At 38.9% G+C, this 22632-nt stretch overlaps 1 protein-coding gene and 1 long non-coding RNA gene across 6 annotated transcripts in view; both read left to right on the top strand.

Annotated features, from left to right (window-relative positions):
* LOC127375794 (uncharacterized) lies at positions 1–5293 on the top strand. 2 transcript variants are annotated; one of them, XR_007887405.1, is made up of 2 exons: positions 1–4782; positions 4932–5293. It is a non-coding gene; the product is annotated as an uncharacterized LOC127375794 (long non-coding RNA). The 2 variants fall into 2 exon arrangements; XR_007887404.1 differs by having other exon boundaries at positions 4927–5293.
* A 5571-nt stretch (positions 5294–10864) lies between these two features.
* Positions 10865–22632, top strand: part of ddr2l (discoidin domain receptor family, member 2, like) — a 30625-nt gene continuing 18857 nt past the window's right edge. Inside the window, exon 1 of one of the 4 annotated variants that reach the window (XM_051422062.1) lies at positions 10865–11201. The gene's annotated coding sequence lies outside the window, so the exon portion shown is untranslated. The remainder of the gene's footprint in view (positions 11202–22632) is intronic. The other 3 variants (XM_051422061.1, XM_051422063.1, XM_051422064.1) reach the window with 3 other exon arrangements.

The following is a 22632-nucleotide window of genomic DNA, read 5'->3' as shown; positions in this document are numbered from 1 at the left end:
TATTATCATTATTATCATTATATATTTTTGTTATTGTTTCCTTATTATTTTGTTCTTTTGTGTAAGTGTGTGTGTGTTGTACAGAGCTGTTTTGGTGATGATTACTATTATTATAATCAGTAGTAGTAATAGTAGACACGTTTTTATATTAATATTACTACTATTATTGAATTAGAATTGCAAACTCATATTTTTATTTAATTGGGAATATTATTCAGTAATTAATTAATTCAGCTACAGATACACAATTATTCTGGGTTTGAATAGAATGATTTGTTATTATACCATAATTATCCCAAAAAATATAATGACTTTCTTTATTGTTACTTTGAATGTCAAATATTTAAGCAAAGCTGCGTCTGTAAACACCATCAAGATTACACTTCCTTAAATCAGTTCTTCCTCTTCCTGCTCAGAGGTAACAGACCTTTAGAGCAAGGACAGGAATGTTGGTAGAGAGTCAGAAAGACTCATTCACACATTCAACAAGCATAGAGATGGGAAAAGATTTTACTCAACAGACTGAGTGGAAAACTACAGGAAGATGACAGAAAGGAAGTTAAAAAGTTTAAATCACAACATTTATTAATAAAAAAAAGTTAATTTAGTTAAAATAAAAATGATAGCAGTGGTCTTTAAGTAGAAATCATCCCATCAAATACTAAATTAACCTCTGTCGGGCTCCACTTCGTAGGGTGTTACAGTGGTTTAACTGTATTAGTTTAATCAATTAATGGTTATCAAAGTTTATAATTATCAAAAGATAATAGAAAATGACTTTAATTAATCTTAAAGATCCTCGGGGCACCACCCTTAAATAAGGGAAACGATATATATATATAAACATAAGCATTTATTAAAGGAACAATAAAGGCAAACAGAGGAAAATACACTGTATACAGTACAATCTAACTTAAAGGAACTAAGCTAGAGGAAAAGGTCTGTCTGTGTGTACGCGTATTGGGGGTTGCGCGACAGAAAAGGTGTGTGTCCTTTGTCCTCTGACCAGATGTTTCAGGGTATGAAACACGTGTTGGTGAGAGACAAAGAGTATGGAGGAGCGGGAGGGTTTGAGTCCCTCTCCTCGTGTGTGTGCTGAGGTTTAGGCCAAATATGTGTGTGTGATCTTAGATTAACGGTGCCGTTAAAAGGAGTTAGTTGCATGCAAAGACAGTGTCTGTGTGAAGCATAACATTAAACTAACATCACCTTGTTGAGTTATCTGTCTATGCCCATTATGTTACCGACAGTCCAAAGGACGATGAAGAAGATTTGCCGGTGCTGCGTGGATCAGCTGGAGATTCTGTGAGCCAGGCTGATCAGAATTGTGGTTCCAAACTGTCTCTGTGTCCTGTCTGGCTCAGGTAGCAAGAGGAAAGGCGTTTTGCTCGTTGCTCTGCAGAGTTAACGACTCGGTGTTTACGTTGCGTTGCTCAGGTAAAGTCGGCTGGCAGACTCTTTTTAAAGCTGCAGATGTTGACAGCGGTGCGCTGGCCAGGGATCGCAGGAAAAAGCAGGCTCTTGTGCCGTGCTATAATCCTTTGTCGTGCGTTGGTGGCGGGTCGGGCCACGCTGAGGTCCAAAACATATCACCCGTGTGTGCGAGCGAGATGAGCGAGGAGCAAAGGGAAGAGAGAAGAGAGAGAAGAGGAGAGTCTCTCGGGTATAATTACCTGGGATGACAGGTCTGGGGTCCGAGGGAATCTGACCAATGAAGGGCCGGTGTTTAGGCTTTTATTGCTTTCATGCCACACCTTGGCCGCATTCTTGGCCCCCCGCTGAGGGGTTTGTGATCTGGCGGGCCCTTTTTCTTTGTCTTCAGTCACTATGAGCAGGCTTTATTGCTTACATAAGGGCCTCACTGTAGTAATGACCATTTCTTTGTTTAAGCACGGCATGGCAGGGCACATGGCCAGATCCCAACACCCCCAACCTCAAAATTACATTAAATCCATAGATACATTTACTTAAATTAGACAATTAAACAGTAAAACTTAATTTTGTGATAATGTCCAGCTGGCCGAAAGCAGATCAGGGATTTAATGCTAGAGGCATCTGTAAAGTGTTGAAATATGCAACTAGGAGGGGAACAAAAACAAGCTGAGACACATTGGAAGCTCAGCTCATCAGTACTGTTCAGAGAACTTGTCTGGTGTGATTCTTAGAAGTCAAAGTGGGACAGGTTTCATCAACAGGTGTTATATTAGTCTAGTTTCAGTCAGACTGGCCAGAATAATGTCCCTTACAGGGAGAGTCTGGGAAGGTCTAAATTACATTATAATCCCTTCACACTTTGGCAAGACAAAGAAATCAATACAAATTGCTTCACGTAGCCATTACTGAAAAAAACATTTCATTGTCCCAGGCTCCTTTTAATCATTTCAATAACTTTTAATCATTTTGAAGTTTTGTTTGTTTTGTAAAAATAATTTTACAAATCAAACAATCAATTGGATAATGGAGAAAATCCAGTCCAATCCAATCAAAATGAGTTAGTATTAGTTGCAGTCCTATACAAAGTAGATTTAGAATGAGCTCCACATCAACAAACTACAACAGTAAAATCTTGCTTTTACATTACTGATTTATAGAATGATATCACATATAATAGTATTTTTCTGCATTGAGTACTTTTACTTTTAATACTTTAAGTAATTATTCTGATTACACTTTTACATTCTCAAGTAACATTTTAAATGCAGTACTTTCACATTTGAGTAAGGGTATATTTACGGAGGTATTAGTGTTTGTACTTGTGCCAAAAGGAGGGAGACCATGTTGGCGTGACAGTCAAATGGAATGTGTCCAGATAAATCTCCTTCTGACCTTCAGTCCTCCTCCTCCTCCGCTTTTGTTTGCCGGAATGAATCATACAGTATGTGGGTTAATGGTGATAACAGTGTGTAGTGGTTTTATGAATGAATCCGCAGTAAACATTGTGGCATCAGTGACGACTACCGCAACCCAGAAATAAACGTCTCCTCCTTCTCCTCCACGCTGAATAATGACCTTTATCTGGACACATGTGGATGACTAAGGAATTATTTTCACACAGCCTCTGTAGAAATGTGTGGTTTTTGAAGCAAATGTGGATTACATGATATGATTTTAAATTAATGGGGAAAACAGAGATGAGTCCTAAACTCATGTGTCTTTCCAGAAACAGTTACTCTGCAGTATTTTCTGCCAAAGCAGTTTCTCCTCTATGTGCAGATACAACAGATTTCAGTTGTGCTTAAGGAGATGCACAAGATGTTTTCTTTGTTTTTTAATGTTAATTTTGAAAGAACATTAGTGCCTGTCCTAAATGAAATGTGTCTTTGTTTGAAGAATAGAAATGGGGACATGGACTGGGTCAGACTTCAGCCAGTTGGACTATGTCCATCTGTTAAATAATCTGATGCTCCACCAGGTCATTTGCAGGTTTTTCTTCCAAACACTTGACATTGCAGATGCTGATTTCAACCTGACAGAGAAGGAACTGAGCTGCAAACAGTTTGTCTTCACCAAAGCTCAGGTCCTACTGTTTTAGTTTCTTCTGTTATCATAAAAGTTTACCTTAGCCTTTTGAACTCCATAGTTATGTCTGCAAATGATGACTTATGACTTCTTAAATTGTCTTGTTTTGTCTGACTTACAGACAAAAACCCACACCCAGGGGACCCAAGAACCTTTTGAGGAAACAAGGAGTTAAACCTGTGTTTGGACTAAACTGGGGGCTAAATGTAGTTCCTGTAGTTAGTGTAGTAGTAGTAGTCCACTGGAAATTAATGAGTAAAACCTGTTTCTTCACTGTTTGCTCATAATGAAAAATAAGCCAAGGAATGCATCAAGCATGACACTGCAGTAAAAAGAAGTGCCCAGCCAGTCTTATCTTCAGATGATCCAAGTGATTGCTGTGAAGCCATCAGCAGACCTTTAAGAGCTTCGTTAAGAGGCTGCATGTGAGGAGATGTAAACCAATGATGAAGTAAACGACTAATGACGTCGATGTTTACTGTCTGTTGTGGACGGAGCTGCTCTCACAGCCACATTTGGGCAAGTTTACATGCATATTTGGACGGTGAAACGATGCTCTGGTTCCTGTCAAAGCTTGTTATCAGTTGTTTGACTTTTACTGCTCTCTGTGGATGACCTGCAGGAGTTTCTGTCTTCTCCTGGACTCTCCTTCAATTCTGCGTCTCTCTTTTAAGTTACTATAGTTGCTAACTTTGTGATACATTGTATTGGCCCAAGACATCTCGGATTATAATTTGTCTTGACCCTTAACTTCCTTCTTCTTTGCAAATGTAAAAAATAAATACTGACACATGTATTGCTTGTCAAAGTATGCTTAACAGTGCAGCTAACTTCAATCATTATTTTGTTCAGTTCAATCACACTGACTCCCCTCTCAAGCTTGGAAGAGTTACAAACATTTTTCTCGAGGCTCACCATCTTAAAATAGAACCAATGACAATAACTTCTGCAGGTTAAACTGGGGTTACTGGACACTTTTGGGGCAAACAACCCATAATATAACACTCTTTAAAGGTTATTGACTCAGTAACAAAAGATGTGGCTCTTGCTCCATTCGAAGAGAACAATAGCAAAAATTGAAGTTAAGAGATAAGAATACTGTAAAAAAAATCATCCATATAGGGAGCAAATCAATTCGCTGATTATTCATTTGCTGCAAATGCCAGGAGATTGGCTAAGGAGTGTTCCTGCACAAAAGAAAGTACCAAAAAACACATGCTGTTTGGATCCAAGGACACATCATGAGACCAAAAAAGAAGAGAGGTAAGACTTGTGTTTTGCTTTGTGATCAATAAGTAAAATAAGTTAAATGAAGTGACACTGATTTTCTAATCCAAATGATGAAGTCTCTCCATTCAGCTGCTCGTTTAAATGAAGCATTTATTCTTTGTTTCTTTGTCTTTTCAGTGCAGATGGCATCATATATTAGAACAACAGTTTTGTCCTTAACAAGAAAAGCATGCTGCTGGTATACGAGACATCAAAATGAATTCAAACTAATACACAAAGTGTTTCCTTTCACATGTTTTTTTCTTCATCACTGTTCTTTTTCTCTTCAGTTTATGATGATAAGAACAAATATTCTCCATTTCTCATGCAAGTCAAATTTTACAACAAAAACAATATACATATATATACACAAATACAGAACAAAGTAAAAGATACACATGAGAACACACAGCTACATACATATTGAATCATGCAAATATTCCACAGGCTGGAAACATGTTTTTACACAATAAATTCACAGTAAAATACTACTGTTGCAAATGCCGGTTGCATTTGGTTCCTCAGTGTCTATTTATAATCTTCATTTTAAATTTGCAAACAACTGAAGTTCCCCAAACACACATATCCTTTTCAGCAGTTTTTGTTACATTCCACCAACAGAAAACCATATCAAGCTATGATAAACAATCTGTGTCTAACATCCAACTACAGATGTGCTTCACTGTTCAGACACATCTCTGCCATCTGCTTTCAAAGTGCAAAGGGAAACGCAGCAATGCAGGGATTTGAACTTTTATAGCATTCACTTAGTTACACAGTGTGTAACATTTAGGAGCAGATATGGTCAGAAATGGAATACAATATTCATAGGTAGTTTTCATTAGCGTATAATCACCTGAAAAGAAGAATCATTATGTTTAAGTTCCTTAAAATTAGCTGTTTTTATCTATAGACGCTGCAGGTCACGCTCCATGGAGTCCGCCATGCTGAACAGCTTGTTTAATGCCTGCTTCTTTTGAAAACACTGGGACTAAACCAGACAGGAGATGTGCTGCAAAACCACCTTATTTTCAAGATAATTGATTGAGAAGATCTTCTGGACCACAAGCTCAAAAGTTGAACACATACACTAAACAACAAGTTGATCTGCAATTGATGGTTTAATGTCAATGTTGAGGAGATAAAAACATACTCATTCAACATAGGGGAAAGCAGCCTTAATATACACACACAACATTCCAACATGAATTAGATTTCACTAAATAAACATCCTGCTTAACAATATTTCCCACATCATCGGAGGTCACTAATATCAGACGCATCCTACAGCTCATTAAAATACCATTAACGTATAGCAAGGCCTCCACTATCTGTGTGTCTGTCAATATGATACTAAGATTGTAAATGAATACATGAAAAATACTACTACACTACATCCTAACAATTATTTTTGATTTAGTCTAAGGGCCTGTCCTCACGAATACGCGGCCTCACCCAATACGATGTCGTTTCGAAAAAAATCTCCGTAAACACAGCGTCGTTTCCAGAAATATCTGCGTCCGCACGGATTCACTGACAACGACCCAAAACCCCTGTAGTACTAATTTGTTTTCGCCGTCCAGACGACTCCGGACAATCCGGCGTTTTCGGATTTTCCCACTCTATTTCCTACTCTGGGACCCGTTTCCAAAAAAAAACTTTTTCACACCCCGAAAACGCTGTATGGACGCGAGGCCGATACGATAAAGTATTTATCCGGATTCGAGAAAAACGTATTCGTGAGGACAGGCCCTAAGGTTGAAATCAGTTTGGGGATGTTGTGGCTTTATGGTAACCATTTTAACCACTTGGAAAATACATATGAACGATGTTTCTCACTGTGTTATATGACACTATTACAAGTTGAACAGTCAGACTTTGTTTAAACAAACAGAACCTCACTTTAAATGATTTCTACAGATACTAAACTTGTCAGGCTAAACAATTAACAAGAGATTAACCATTTCCAAATTGTATTAATGGTGGCTCGGGTTTTAATATTTCCCTCATTCTAAATAAGAAAAAAAAAACATCGATATGATATTTGGTCAAAATGTCAAAGGATGTTACTGTATGTGTCAGCAGGATGAAATTCACTGTGAAGAAACATGAATCATTGAGTAACGCTGGGCTTTTGCTGTGACAACACATACTGCACTGACATCACTTCCTCCATATGACTTCCACACTACATGATACTGTATGTGAGCAGAGGGCAAACATAGTTCAATGTGTCATAAAAAGAAATAAAATGTATTTGACTGCAGAACAAATGTTTAGTTTTAGCTATGCTGACATTCAAGGTCTATAGAAGATGAGCCCTAAAGACTTTGGTGATCCTTTGAGTTTTTCAGACATTCTGTTTTGTGTAAAAAACAATAAAAGAAAGAAAAAGAAACAAACAAACCAACCAAAAAAACTACTGGATGGATTGCCATGAAATTTGGTTCAGACATCCAGGTTCCCTTCAGGATGAATTGTAACCTTTGGAGATCTAACACCACCATCAGGTTAGATTGTTAGTTGGTCCAGTGCCTGTAAGTACCTGCAAAACTAAAACCATACCCATCAGCCTCATCTGTGCCTTGTGTTTACTGCTAATAAGCAAATGTTACCATGCTAGCGGGCTAAACTAAGATGGTGAAAATGCTGAGCATTATACCTGCTAAATATCAATATGTTAGCATTTAGCTCAAAGGCACTGCTGTGCTAAAGTACAGCCTGACAGAAGTGCTGTAGACTCTCCGGCTTGTTATAGAATCATCTGTGATTTTAGAGACACTAAAGTACAACAAACAGAAATAAAAACTCTTTAGTTATAATTCTAAAAATAAACCAAGTGGTAGTAAACAAACACTAATCATCACAACAGTCATTGTTATATAATTGTTGTCTTCTTCTTGGTTTGTTTGATACCCCGTCATTAGTCTAAGTTGTCCTACTTGTATATTTTTTAATTACTATGCTTGTATACTTCATATGACACAGTCTACTCTGTGTCCTAAATATTTAGATCCAACTGTGGAGGGGGCAACTTTTTTTTACAACTGGATTGTTATTCAGTTATTTTCCAGCAGCTTCACTCATCTTATGACGTAGTTGTGTTTTTGAAACTGTGTGTGTGTGTGTGGATCCTCTCTTAATTGCCATTGTTTTAGTGTACACAGTATAAAGGGCTCTTGCGTCATCAAATTCACACACACACACACACACACACACACACACACACACACAGTGAGGGGGACCCTGTCAACACCGGTAAGGAACTGTAGGGAGGAAGTGATGTCACGTGTGGGATGATGAAACTCTGGTCTGAAGGAGAAGAATAAAAAAAAGAGAAATAGCTCCCCATGCTGGATGATTTAATCTGTTGATGGAAAAAGAAAAGGAGAGCAGAAAGGAAGGAAAATAAAACAATATTTGAGGCACTTGCATTTTGGATATTTATATTTTCTGCTACTTTATACATTTTGTCCGTTACGTTTCGGAGGGAAATATTGAATTTTTTACTTCACTTAATTTATTCATAAGCTCTAGTGACTACTAAAATATTAAAAATGAAACACATAAGATAAGCTTACAAATTACATTACATAATTACATTAGAGAATAATTTAATGGCGCCCAACCTTTTTTTGTGGCCCCTTACATAAAAGCAGCTGGGTCCCCTCGTCATGTTTCAAATGAGTTTACGCACAAAGAGACAGTTCTGCCAACTGCTTAGAGGGTTTCATTTAAAATAATTGATCAAAACTCAAAGTGGTAAAATTATCCAATATTTCACAATAAACAATTAGAAAAAAAAAATATATTAGAGAAAAGTTTAAAGGGGCCCGAACCCTATGTTGAGAAACACTGGCCTACACTAGCTACCTGTAAAGCAGTTCAAACTAGCTCCTCTAACATTGATGCTTCAGTATTAACAATCCAATAATGTCAGATAGGATCATATATCAGTCACAGTACAAATATGTTTACATTTGATACTTTGGATACATTTGACTGATGCTGATTCCACCAAGCTTTGCGCTCTAAGAGTGATAACTGTGTAAACTGCCCCCGCTCCAACTGGTACAAATATATCAGTGTGATGGAAGTGTCAATCAGACACAGCAGTAATCAGGTAACATAAGTTAAAATGCCTGTGTGGAAGAAGTACTGTCTATACTTATATTAAGTTTTATAACACTGACAGGGTCCATTCTGGATAATGACTCCTTTTACTTTTCTATTTTTAAGTTTTTTCAGATAATAATTCTGTACCTTTGCTTGAGTAATAATCTGAATGCAGGACTTCTACTTGTAGCAGAGTATTTAGTCACTTAAGTATTACTACTTTTACTTACAAAAAGCATCTTAATACTTGTTCCGCCACTGACAGCACTTCATCACTTCAGATAAACATATTGAGTTTCTACAGGAACCTATTTCTTTGAAGCTCTGCTGACCCCTGCTGTCTAAAACACGCACACACACACTCAGGGTTGAGGGTTGTGCCTCAGAGACTGTGGACAGCTGTAGAGGTGGTGATGTCACAGGGGAAGGTGAACAAGATACTGTCTCATCAATCAATCAGTCAGCCAATCAATGAATCCATCTACTCTCCATTCCTGTTACATTAGCATTACATTATTTATATTTGACTTATTTTATAAACACAGCATACTTATTCAATAAACTATATTATATCCACATTAGGGGTGTAACGATTCACCAAATCCACGGTTCGGTTCAGACCTCGATTTTTGAGCCATGGTTCTGTTTCCCCATTTTGCAGAGAAACAGAGAGAGAGAGATGTTATCTGATATTACATTAAGCGGATACGGCAGAAACCGCCACCGCCGCAGTTACACTGTCTTAACGAGAGCTCAACAGTCCAGGGAGCGAGTGTGTCGCGGTTCTGTCTCTCGGGTCCGCTACACGAAACCGTGGACTTTTGTGTCGCGATTTCGGTCTCGGTTTCAGAACCGTTACAGCCCTTATCCACATTATAGTGAATTGTATTTATATTATACATGGTTAATTTATTAAGTCAGTACATTTTATTGATTCAATATGTCACTTTGCTCAGAAATATCACAAAATGAAGGTGCCTGCAAAGGGTGATAAGAAGATAGCAGGTTTTGGGCCTTCATTTGTGGTTTGGCTCCGAACAACAAATTTAAAACAATGACATAAAAATTTATAGAAACTATTGTTTGCATTTTGTTGTTAAGTATGACATTAGTCATGGAAATATTTGTCTGAATATTGTGCTTTCTTGTAGTACTTGAATGTTGAAGTGGCCCCCAGCCAGTTTGAATTTGAGACCCCTGTTCGAAGGTAACAAAAACTTAACGATTCCTATTTTCAGGTGATTGTACACTAATGAAAACATACCTTTGAATATTATATTGTATTTCTGCCAATAGATCCTCCTAAATGTTACCTTTAACTAGCAGTTCATATTTGTTTTTCATACCTTCTCTGTGGGGGACTGCAGTCTATTTGAGTCCTCATATACTTTGGGGAGGACGTCCTGCTTTCTCATGATGTATCACACATGGGGGTGTGGCCAGCAGAGCACATCTTCTGTCTTTTATAAATGGAAGGAACTGCAGCAGGTTTTAAGGCAGTAAGGGAGTGGTCAAATTGTTTCTGTAGGGATCATAAGGATGTTGTGTTTTATTTTGTATTTATCTCTTACTGCTGCAGCTGGTGAATGGGGAGCTGAGTTAAAAATACTTTAAATACGGGGGGCAGGTATAATAATAGATACACCAGGATTTATTTGTTGATTATATTTTGTATAAATAATAATTATATATATTATTAAATGTAGCCTATTGCAGCAGCAAGTATCCTATAAAGTGTAATTGTAGAAATGGCTTTAAATAAAAAACAAGTAGGCTACCTCATAATTAAGTAAAGTTCTTGACTAATGTACTTAGTTCCTTTCCACCACTGGTCCTTATAGTCACTACTATGTTAGAGATTTTGGTTGGCCCTCCGTAGTTCCCTTCCTAGGGCTCTCCAGCGTATTTCCTTCAAGCTCTCAGATGTCAGACACTCAGGGGGCTCATGTTGCCTTCCTCCTCCTCCTCCTCCTCTTCGGAAACGGGATGTGATGTAAATACACACCAACTTTTTTTTTTTTGTTCCTCTCTCTCTGGAGTGTGCAGATCTTCTTCTTCCAGCACATTGTTGGTGGAAAACTAGCAGCAGAAGGTATAAGAGAAGAGAAGCGAGGCAGACAGTAAACCCTCAGACAGATCAAAAGTCACCGTTAGTTTTCTCCACCATGATCCTGTGAGCTCCGACAGTCTGCCTCCGACAACCGACTCACGACCTGCCGGACTGGACTCCGAGAAAAACGGATCCAACCGGAGAGAAGCTCGCTGCTGTTGTGGATCCGGAGGGAAACCGCGGACAGGTAAACAGCTGACAGTTTCTATCTGTGTGTTATATAAGTGAGAGAAACAGGAAAGCGAAGCCGGGCGGAGGGTTCACACTGTCTGGAAACTTTGAGTGCATGACAACAGAGCTGAGATCAGTGCTGCTGCTGCTGCACACTGAGGCCTAGATATGATATCTGAGATCTTTGTTATCTGCAGGAGAAATGATCCAGGAACAGCACACAGATTAAACATATTACTCTGTCAACTCTATAAATATCACACGGGCTGGTTCCAGTCATGAAGACTAACTGCAGAAACATAAAATGCAACTTCAGATTTACAGAAATCTTCCGTGTGGATATTATAGGAGATATAAAACTCTGTAGGCCACTCTGGTAATATTAGCGATGCTACAGATTACATATACTATTACAGGATAAATAGGTTGGCCACCTTAAAAAGACTTATATGATTACTATTATGAAACAGACTGATAAAGTAGCCTGTTGATGTAGAAGCAGGATTAAATAGATAAAATGCCATCAAATACCAAAATCACTACAGAGAGCCATAGATGCACTGTGAGTTACTGTAATAATATTATAAAAGTTATATATTGCTTTAAGTAGTTATAGGAAGACAGTAGGAGCATGGAGATGACAACAGTAATAGGTGTGATAAAGTGACTATAAAGTCACCACAAAGTGCCACAGAAATACTAAATGAATGAATATCATTCTGAAAGTCAGCTGATGAATAATGTTCACTACTTACAGAGCTGATAAAAAGGAATATAATGGAGATCAGCTGCTTTTAACTCACTGTGGAACATCACAACAAGAACACTGTTTACCATATGAAAAATATGGATATATTACATTATACTATTACAGGAGATGTATATACACTGTAAGTAAGTAAGTATGATGGAGTGTAAACACAGTAGATTTGTTTAGATTAATCAGATGATTAATCAATTGGTCACTTATGATCAGTAACCATTTTAATAATCTTTGAATTTTTTTTTTTGCCGAGTCATTTGCAAAAAACACAAAATATATAATTGTCCTGACTATTTTCAGATGAATCAATAAATCAAGAAAATAATTGCTAGATAAATCCATGATTGAAATCATCTGGAATTGTATTTCTAGAACACACACATTCATGAAGTAAATAAAAGAAAATAATACAATAAAAATTCATTAATGATAAAGTAGAACTAAAACTAGGACCATACTCTAATATATATTAAATATACATTTTACACTGATGGTGTACATTAGAAGTGCAAGTCAAGGAGATGATATTTTGTGTTCTGTGCTGTAAGGATTGTGTATATTATATAAAAGGTAGCCTATCATATACTATAGAGATTAATAAAGAGAAAGTTATAATAATCATCATCACAATAATAAAATACTTACAGTAGCTACTACAAATAGAACAAACAGTAATCTAATGTCCTTACATTAAAGCATTAATGCACATTCTTTTTATTTTTTATTTACATTATCCTTTTTTCTGTATAATGTGAACATTTGTGCATTCATTAGTCAATATTTTGCACATTCCACCCTTTTCACTCTCACACTATATACTGTACAGCTCTTCATTTTACATTCTATTTATTTTAATTGTACATTTCTATTTTCTTTCTTCACGCTTGAAAGTGTGTTTGTAGACAGTTTCACCTCATTGAGGTTAGTTTCACCTGTCAGTTGAAGTCAACGACCCTAAAATATCGGTACTGTTGCTAAAGTTACTATAGTGACTGTGCCTTGAGCACTGATTTGGAACAGTGGGTTAACCTGACCTACGTTAGAGGTGAACACAGATATGACACCTACCAGCCAATCAGAGAGCAGGCTGGTAGGCTGAGATTTTAAATTGGTAAATAAGTCTCCAGTCTGCAGCGTTACCGTAAGCTGTGTATGTGTGTGTGTGTGTGTGTGTGTGTGTGTGTGTGTGTGTGTGTGTGTGAATGTGTGTGTGTTGCTGACCTCTCTACCCCCTTTGAGGTGTCTTTGGGATCATGTTTGGGTTATTTTCATACTCAGAGTTCAGTCAGCTCACTTTACAAGGACCAACGGATGGCTGACAGCAGAGTTTCAAACCTTTCAACACAAACTTCTCCAGAGTAATTCCTTCTCTTCCAGTCTCATCTCTTCTCTCAGACTTTATTATCTCACGTTAACTGAACATATTTACAAAAAAAAAATTAAAGTAAAGCTCCTTTTATCAACTTCCTCTCAGTTACTTTTATTGATAGCAGTGAAACTTGAAACCTGAAATTTGACATTACAGTCCCACCTCAAGTTCACGCCCTAGCTTTTTCCAGACCTTTCAACCACGTGATCTTCATCAGCTGATGGACCTTTCTCTGTTGTCATGGAGATGGAAGTGTTGTATGATTCGATTCGGGCTTTTCGGCCATGTTGGCTTAAAAATTATAAATGTATGATCACCGGAACATGAGAATCGCTGTGAGGGAAGGCAGCCATGTTGAACTGGCATGTCTTTGATTGGGCCCTTTGTGTTTTTCGTGAGTTTTGCAAAACTGTAGTTTCTCCTACATGCATGAATGGCTGAGCTGTATTCAAATGTCTGCAACTTCATGTCCCTGAATCCCACACAGGTTCATTCTGAGAGAAAAAGGATTGACAGCATTTTTGATTATTCATTCATGAATTCGGTCGTTTCACAAACCCAAATGTTTCTGGTTCTGGCTTTTTTAATGTGAGCATTTGCTGCTGTTATCTGTTATATCACAGTGAACTCTGAAGTCGTCATGAGCACCTTTTTGGCATTGAGTAGATTAGATGATTAATTGAGAAAATAATCAAAGAAAACCCCAGTAATAAAATAATTGATGACTGATCGCCTCAGCCCCCTGCAGGTATATTTTAACAGCTTCATGCTTGTGATACGAAGCAGTAAAAAGCTGATTTACTGTCTCTTGCACAGACTTTGAGAGGAGCCTGGAGCTACAGAGAGTCACAGAATGATTTCACAACAGCAGCAGTTGAGTGTTTGGCTCAGACTGTGAGAGCTGACAGCTCTGTTCACTCACAAAACAAACCCAAAACAAAGCATTGGAAGATATATTGTTTCACCCTGCTGCCACTCAGCCAAACAGGGATCATTCAGACGGATGAAGTTCAGCAGTTTTTTTCTGTTCATCACTCTGCCTGTAGGTCATTTGGGTGTCAGGGTGTATCTACAGCATTAGAGCAGTGTAGGTGTAGGATTGTATTTGTATAGTCCTGTGTGGCTGAGAGAAGAACAGCCAGTATGAGACCAGGTTCAGGACTCTCCTGCTGCTGCTGTTAGGTTTATATTTCTTCACAAACTCACATGATGTCTGTTGTTCTGTGTAAGACAAATAAGACACAGTTTCACCTCAGTCTGCGTTTGTCTTTGACCATCAAACCTCCACTGAGGTGAACCACAGCAGGTTTGTCCTCGTGAGGGTGAAAAAAAGCCTCATTCAGAGTTCATTCTCATAAACGTACAAAATGATTTGTAATTTAAAACACAGTTCTGCTGCTCTTCAGAGTTCCCAAACAATACAAGCACTAACAGAATATTTACTGCTTCAAAATCTAAAACTCATGTTTATTCTTCTGTTACTGACTGTGTTTTTGTGCAATGACAGGAAACAACATCATTGAAAAATGTTGTAGTAGCTTTCAGAGCTGCACTTACAGGATGTTCAATACAAATGCATGTCACTTCCTTAAAGGTCCATTGTGTAACATTTAGGAGGATCTATTGGCAGAAATGGGATATAATATTCATAAGTATGTTTTCATTTGTGTATAATCACCTGAAAATAAGAATCATTCTGTTTTTGTTACCTTAGAATGAGTAATTTTTATCTTCAGAGGCTGCGGGTTGCTTTCCATGGAGTCCACCATGTTGAAAAGCCATGTTTCTACAGTAGCCCAGAATGGACAAGGATTTAGCCTTCATAATAATGATAATCATTTGTCTTCCACATTTGATTTTTAAACTTTGGCATTCTAGCCTGCTCAGTGAATGTGCTGATAGAAAGCAGGGGACAGTCACATCACAGCCAGCTCTATAATGACATTTGTTGCTGTTCTGCTTTCTGAGACAGGCTTTGAACACTAGAAGTTAACAAGATGACGTCATCCAGGAATCTCTAGCACTCTTGCTTTCCAATAAAAGATAATTCGTCCCATCCCAATATCTACACTGCATTAGATCCAGATCTCTTCTAAAATCTCTCCAGCTCAACCTGGAGCCAGTAAAGAGATCGGTCTGTGAGATTCTTGCCAAAGATTGATCTATTTGAGATCTCGCATGTTAGCGGCTGACACACAGGAAAACGTGAAATGCAATCTCCTTCCAGCTAAGTCCTTCAGACGTTTAGATAAACGTTTCCAAAGACATTTAACCTCAGGTCATTAAGTCATCATATAAAGTCTTTGCCCCTCTTATCAGACTTTGATCTGAGTTATGATGCTCTCATGAGGCCTTTTTATATAAACACTACTTGAGCCGCACTGTTAAACACAAACACTTACAGGAAACAAAGTCAAAATGGCTTCTGGAGAAGTGTGTGCAGATAGTAGCTGTGGTTCGAGTGGAAGCAGCGTATTACAGATGAGTGTAAATGAGCGAGTGTGCATTGAGTTTCCATCTGCCGAGCCACGGCCAGCGGCTCATTAAACCATTAAAAAACCACACAGAGGATCTGTTCGAGGCACATGAAACTGAGAGGAATAACACTGAACATGGCTGCTGCTGAGGCGAGGCAATACAGGCAGACATGATCTGACTTTAAAAGGCAAAACTTTATTTAAATCAGGAGTTAAACATCACATAGAACCAAGAAGACTTCCTGGATTTATTTGCTTTGATAATAAATGTGTCATCATGTTCCGTCATCCTCGGTGAAATATGAGATCAGTTTGGCGAAGGCAGGAGTTCATTTCCTGTCAGTGTCACCTGCACTGTGAGATCATTTAGAAACATCTGTGCTGTCATATTAAGATTTTTATTTATTTTGATCAGGCAGCTATAAACTCCTTGTTACAAGTTTTCAGCAGCATAGACGCATGAGTTTGACATCATAGTTTTGCAAAGTTTTATGGGTTTCCCCTCACTCTAATCCCAACCGGCACCACTACAGGAAACACTACCTGATGGGTGAACAGACGTCAAAGACAACACTGGCATAGATGAAAGGAAGTGATAGCTTGGAGGCATACAATTCCGATGGATCAGACAATTTAGAACAGATCCGCAACTGGAAACTGTTCTCCATTCCTGTCCCTCATTTTCATGTTATGTGATACTGAATCACTACTATTGTCCTCATGAAACTTAGCTGCAGTTTTTGCTACGCAAACACACACTGTACACACATTAATCAAATTTACAAGCAGAATCAAAAAGCACATTGGTCATTTGAGTGGATTCGGCTCATTTGTTGTTAAGAAGTTCCTGGTTTTGAATCCACATGTTACACATATCCACAATTTTAAATGCAATGTATTAAGAAATCTCCCTCTTGTCAATGCTTGTCATGTTGGAAGTAGATATGCTTTCCAGTGGCAAGAGGGAAAGATGCAGTGTGTTCAATGCATTGCTTTATCCTGTAGAGTTTAAAGCAAAAACATAGCTGTTCTGAAAGTTATAGGTGAGTACAGAACTCTGTATGTGTTAGCTCTGTAACTGCCGCTCACCCAGTGCATGCTGTAGAAATGCGAAGCCCCATGTAAGAAGTGGATATTTTTGATGTCGTTCATTGTTGTTAACATGGTAGTTTCGAGTCGTTCAGCTTATAGAGAATCCAGAGACTGATGAGCTCCTCTACTCCCTCCACCCACCACTGACAGAGTTATGATACCCTGCATACCTGTGTGTGTGTGTGTGTGTGTGTGTGTGTGTGTGTGTGTGTGTGTGTGTGTGTGTGTGTGTGTGTGTGTACACACACTGAGACATGTCTTCAGGGCTCATATTCACAGTTGAGCAGCACAGTCTTGAATGACACCGTCAGAGTAGTTACTGGAAAGATTTAAAGTCTCATTCTGAAATCGAAAACATTCAATAGTGTTATTTATTGTTAATGTGAGACATCACTCCACGAGTGCACTGACTGTATTTGATCTACTGACAAGTTCAATAGAACTGTATTCTGTGTTTGGGTAAGGGTGAAAAAGTTAAAACACTTTCTCAAATTCTTCAATAACACAATCTTTCCATCCTCTGGATGTAAATCATGAAATTGGGCTAAATAATCCCACATTCATGTTTTCAGGTGTGTGTTCACCTTGGCTGCGGTGTTTTCTGTCAGTTCAAAGCTCTACATGTTAAATCAAGCGCTTCTCACATTCTTCAGATACCAGCAGCTCTTTTTTTAAACCATCTGCTGCTCTGCTCTCTTCAGACCTTGTAACCTAAGGTTACATTTGCATTTTGACAATTTGCTCTTGCATATGTGTAATTGTGCTACGGGAGTGAAAGCTGATACATCCACCTGAAAACACTGAACTGACCAGTCAAGAGGTTTAAACAAATAATTTTACCTGTCAAAATGAGTTTACATTTCATGGTCAGTACCACTCAACCTGTGACTAGGCCCAAAATGCTTCAACACAGTTGGTAGATGGACATCTTGTTACTTCTGGTTTTGTCTATGATTGCAGCTGAAAGTGAAGGTTTTATAGTGTACTGATGGGTGTCAATGGTTTATCACCCATCACACTCACCAGATGACTTTCAGTAGCTCTTACGTGTTATGTACTATTGGGAAGAAACTTAAATTATATTCACACTGAGCGTTCCTTTGGTGCCAGCATGCTTTGGTTCTGATAAGTCATCAATTCACAAAAATATTTAAAATATTGGCATTTTATTTCTGTTTTATTGTTTCCTGTTTATGACCAGCTGGGAGTCTTTACTATCTCACAGTGTGTCATTACAGGCATCTGGACCCAACTGAGCTCTATGTGTGTGTGTGTGTGTGAGGCCTCTGCTCAGTGTGTCTTTCATTGTTTATTGTGTTGCATAATCAGATAGACGGTGCTGCTGCTACAGAAAGGCTTTGTTCAGACTGAAAACAGCGCTGTGTTAACACACACAGGGTCTGCGCTGGTGTGGATGTGTTGTTACAGATACAGGTGAGAAGATAAAATATGAATCAGGAAGTCCAGTTAGAGATAGATCCATTAGCCCATTCACCCGAGTGTCCACTCTTTCAATGAAAAGATGAAATCCAGTTGTGATACAACAGCAGGTTACAGTTTCTGTATGACTGAATGTGTTCACTGGAACAACTTACTTTCTCGAAATGACGGTTAATTTCACTCGAGCTGAAACTAAAACAGAGAAAGACATTATAAGTGGGCACTTCCACAGATCACTTACTGGTGTAAATGCAAATTATACTTTGCTTAGATGTGAAGGTCTGCCTAAAATAAATCTACCAATACCCACGAGTGTCTGTGCAGACTGTTTACATGCAGCCTAGAATTTATGACCAAACGTATGATTGGCATTGACCACATGAACCCACAAACACGTGAACACGTCAGCCAACGACTCCTAACATAGTACAAACAGGACTTACGGGACTGTGGTGACCCTAGCTATCTCGTAGTGAATTTAACAATGGTATTTTTGAGGTGGTTACGCTGAAAAAAGGCAGTGCTCTCGGTTTGTGTCTGTTGATGAGGTATTATCTCTGGACATGAGGAAGCCGTGGGAGTCAACTGAACCATTGGGAATTCTCCTCTGTTTTCTTTCTGTCCCTGTCTACAGACATCAGGCTGATGTCAAGAAACACAGACAGGAGGAGGAAATGAATTAATGTGCAGACTTTTCTGCTCAATGTGTTTGGAAACTGATTATTTAAGTAGATGTCTGTGCTTCGCTCAGTTGAAGCATCTGGTACCGACAGTTTGTAGCTGTATACTGTAGCTTTTCCTGAATATGCATAAGAAGCCTTTCAGGTGCTGCAAGTCTTTTCTTATTCTTGCTTAACCGTCTTGCACATAAAGTCCTACAAAATATGATGTTTCAGTCAAGTTTTTGCAGGAAAACTTTATCAAAATTGTGAATTTTCTTTTACGGAAATGTTCTATTTTGGAGTATTATTGATCTTGGAGAGGAGGATGCATTCATACCTATTCTATCTGGTTAGAATGTTTTGCAAACATTCTCCATTAGCAAGGGACTGAAATATGTCTCTATGATTCTCTGTTGCATTTACACTTTTTTCATACCAGATAAATGTCCTTTCTGCCAAAACAATGCACAGCGGTGTACAATCTAAATTTACATAGCCAAAATCATTTCAAAATAAAGTAGTTCTACACCATTAACGTTATAATCTACCTGGAATGTGTGCATGGAATTATTTGATTGGCCAACACTTGCTGGATTTTGCCACGTTGTTTGAACAATGACAACACAACATGAGTTTTCATGTTAAAGATGGATCCACCGAATGGTCTTATATTTCTATTCTATACTGTTCCATTGTGTGTTCTGCTGTTCTGTTTTGTTCTCAGTGAACTCTGTCTCATTCACCCCTCAACCAGAGAGAGAGAGAGGGAGAGACATGCAGATTCCTGTGTGTAACAGTAAGAGAGAGAGAGAGAGAGAGAGAGAGAGAGAGAGACTTGGAGAAAGGCATGTGGATTCCTGTGTGTTTGTGTGAGTGAGAGACGTAGAGAGGGAGAGAGGGGGAGAGAGAGCGAGAGAGCGAGAGAGAGCTCTGGGTTGCGTTGAATGTTAGGAATGTTGAGGCTTTTGGCTTCAGTTTGTTCTGACTGAGGGAGGAGGAGATAAAGAAGGAGGGAGGAGGAGAGAGGAGGGACCGAATGAGAGGAAAAGGAGGAGATGAGGAGGGAGGGAGGGAGGGAGGAAGGGAAAAGGAGATAAAAGAGGAGAAGACAAAGGAGAGGAAGCAAAGATGGAGGAAAAGCAAAGCAGAGATAATTAAAAAAGAAGTAAAATACTGTAGTTCATGCTAGAATCCAGGCTGCAACTAGTGATTCATTTAACTGGCAATATATCTGCTGTTTATTTTTAACTTCAAGTTTTATCGGCTGTCATTGGTTTACAGTCGTCATGCTAAGATTACACTTGATTTTAAACTGTACATGCCTCAGCAGCATCAGTCCTCCATCAGTGTTAAACAAGATGCGTTCGGGCACATAATGCTGTGTAGGTCACAGTCGGTGTAGTTACACGTGTAAGAGAGAAGAGAATAGACTCAAAGCATAAGAAGAGACTTTGGGCTGCATTAATGCGTGTGTAGTGTGAGTGAAGTACCTGATTTATTCTAAAGTATCAACTACATAGGGACGAGGGAGCGAGGACGCATATGCAAGAACTCAGGGTGCATGAGGTCGCCATCATGCAGACAGCAGAGCATAGTGGAAAGTGAAAAGCACTGTCAAACCCGTTTTTGTCATGTAGGTATGAGGGCTTGTTGCAGTAATGTAACTTTCTAAGTTCCCCTAAACTCAATTCACAGCCATTTCATTTCATCCACAGTTTCAGCCTTAAACACAGTAAAAAATACTGTGTTTTCATGTCTTTAAGGGTAAAATAAGTCCTAAAATAAACCAACAGGAAGCAGTTTGAAGTTACAAAAACAGTTGATGTTGGTGTTGATCTTCAGTTCAGAAAATGTCACACTGGATGAAAAAAAACCATTGCTGTCTTTTTCTTTCTCTATCTCTCTGTCTCACTCTCTTGGACTCATTCTTTTTCTCTTGATTGCTTTTACTGTGTCTGTCTCTCCATGTTTTTTTTCCCTCTCTGTCTCTCTCTCTCTCTCTGTCTCTTTGTCTCTCTCTCTCTCTCTCTCTCTCTCTCTCTCCGGTCATGTGATTTTGCTGTAGAGATGAGCAACAGTGCAGGAATCTGAGCTACAGCCAACACATTACATAAAGCTCTCTCTCTCTCTCTGCCAGAAAATAAAAAGTGGACTGCTGCGTTCTCGAGCAGCTCAGCTGAACTGAATGAATTCACTTCCTGAAGGCAGAACACAGATCTACGTCAGAAAAGAAAGATTGTTGTCTCTGTAGACTGCCCCGTTCTCTCACGGGGAGTAGTCTGATCAGATTGATCTATTTCCAAGTGGAGGAAGAAAAAGAGGAAAGATGTTTGTGATCCTATCTATCTATCTATCTATCTATCTATCTATCTATCTATCTATCTATCTATCTATCTATCTATCTATCTATCTATCTATCTATCTATCTATCTATAGTATCTGTGGTGTGTCCATTGTGGGCTATTGTAGAAACATGGCAGTTCAACATGATGGACTCTCTCTCTCTCTCTGTCTCACACACACACACACACACACACACAAAACACACACACACACACACACACACATATATATATTTACATATATATTTATACAGACGGGTGACAAATTAAAGGGAAAACCTGAATAAATGAGAGGAGAAACATGACAAAGGCAGATGCTTTTATACAGGACACAAGGGCTCATTGAATGGTTCAATTAAAATGAAAATGATGTGGATTTATTGATCTATTGAACACAAATGGGAGATTGGAGATGGGTCCAAAGACTAGATTTGTGTTAGTAGTCACCCATCTGTATATATATAGGCTATATAGGTATATGTGTGTGGTATACACCGATCAGCCATAACATCCTGAGCACTGACTGGTGAAGTGAATAACACTGATTATCTGGTTATCATGGCACCTGTCAGTGGGTGGGAGATATTAGGCAGCAAGTGAGCCTTTTGTCCTCAAGTTGATGTGTTAGAAGCAGGAAAAATGGGCAGGGTGAGGATCTGAGCAACTTTGACAAGGCCCTAATTGTGATGGCTAGACGACTGGCTCTTGTGGGGTGTTCCCGGTCTGCAGTGGTCAGTGCCTACCAGAAAAAAAGCGGTGTACGTGTACGTGGGGAGCGAAGGTTAGCCCGTGAGGTCCGATCCAATAGATGAGTAACTGTAGCTCAAACTGCTGAAACAGTTAATGCTGGTTCTGATAGAAAGGTGTGAGAACACACAGTGCATCACAGTTTTTTGGTATGGGGCTGCAGAACATTATGACCACCAGCGTGCCCAGGTGCTCATAATGTTAAGGCTGATCAGTTTACAGTGTGTGTGTGTGTGTGTGTGTGTGTGTGTGTGTGTGTGTGTGTGTGTGTGTGTGTCTTCCTTACACAAACAGTAACGTTTCCTGGCTTCCAGTGCTCTAACTTTTCCCTTCACTGCAGTGATGTACAAGTGTACTCCAGCACTTGGTGACATCACTGTTGGGTGTGGTTACAGGTGCAACAGAGCACATTTCTGGCCCCACCAACCCTCACTGTCAGAAGTAAAACAGGCTTAAAACTTTCAACCAGAGAGCAGCAAAACACTGCCTTTCAGCCTGTTGCTTACTCACTCTTTAAGCTCTCTATGTCTCTCTCTGCTTCTCCTTTCCGTCAAT

Source organism: Dicentrarchus labrax, unplaced genomic scaffold, assembly GCF_905237075.1.
Source record: "Dicentrarchus labrax unplaced genomic scaffold, dlabrax2021, whole genome shotgun sequence".
Lineage (NCBI taxonomy): Eukaryota > Metazoa > Chordata > Actinopteri > Moronidae > Dicentrarchus > Dicentrarchus labrax.
Note: the sequence above shows the minus strand (reverse complement) of the source record. Positions and strands in the feature narration are given on the sequence as shown.